Here is an 830-nt window from a genome sequence, read left to right on the forward strand (position 1 = left end):
CAGTGGGTGCTGTGGGTGCAGAGAAGTCCCTGACCCGCGGAGCGTGAGAAAAGTCAGCAAGTAAACGGGGGGTTCCAGACCGAGCGACAGGAGATGGGACGAGGGGCGGCAGGCGTGCAGTCAGAGCGGGCTCCTGGGGGTGAGGCGGCAGTTTACTGGGACCTGAGAAATGGACACGCGCACGCTCAGGTGAGGGGTGCCGGGGCGACAAAGGCTGTTCCAGGAAGAGAACAGCAACCCAGGCCCCCGGGAAGGAGCTGTGACGAGGCCGATGCAGACGGGGGGGAAGAGTGCGTGCCCGCTCGTGACACCGGGGCGCCCCTCCTCTTCCTCGCCGGGTCCTTAGGCAGCGCCCGCTTCTCTGCCCGGGGCGCTTCGGGGGTGACGGCCCCCTCTCTCTGAGGTGCCTTTGGCCCGGTGGAGCCCTCTCCCCTCAGTTCCTGCCTTTCCTTCTCGGGCCCTGAAGACGTCCTGGGGCTCCCGCTGCATCGAGTCACAAGTCTGCAGGGTTGCAGAACCGCTCGTTTGTAGGTTGAAGGTGACCCTAGTCACCTGCCCTGCCCCCTCTCAGAGCAGCCGCAGGACAACTGTGTGTCACCTGTGACAAAGCACTCCGCAGACTGAGTACTGTAGGCCCGGGAGACCTGACCAAACTGTCCTCTAAACAGGGTCCCCAACCCCGGGACGTGGAACGGTACTGGTCCATGGCCTGCCAGGAACCGGGCCGCACAGCAGGAGGTGAGCGGAGGGCCATCGAGCGAAGCTCCATCTGTATCTGCAGCCGCTCCCCAGTGGGAGCACCACCGCCTCAGCTCCGCTCAGGTCATCAG

The sequence above is a fragment of the Pteropus vampyrus genome, unplaced genomic scaffold (genome assembly GCF_000151845.1).
Source record: "Pteropus vampyrus isolate Shadow unplaced genomic scaffold, Pvam_2.0 Scaffold485, whole genome shotgun sequence".
Taxonomy (NCBI): domain Eukaryota; kingdom Metazoa; phylum Chordata; class Mammalia; order Chiroptera; family Pteropodidae; genus Pteropus; species Pteropus vampyrus.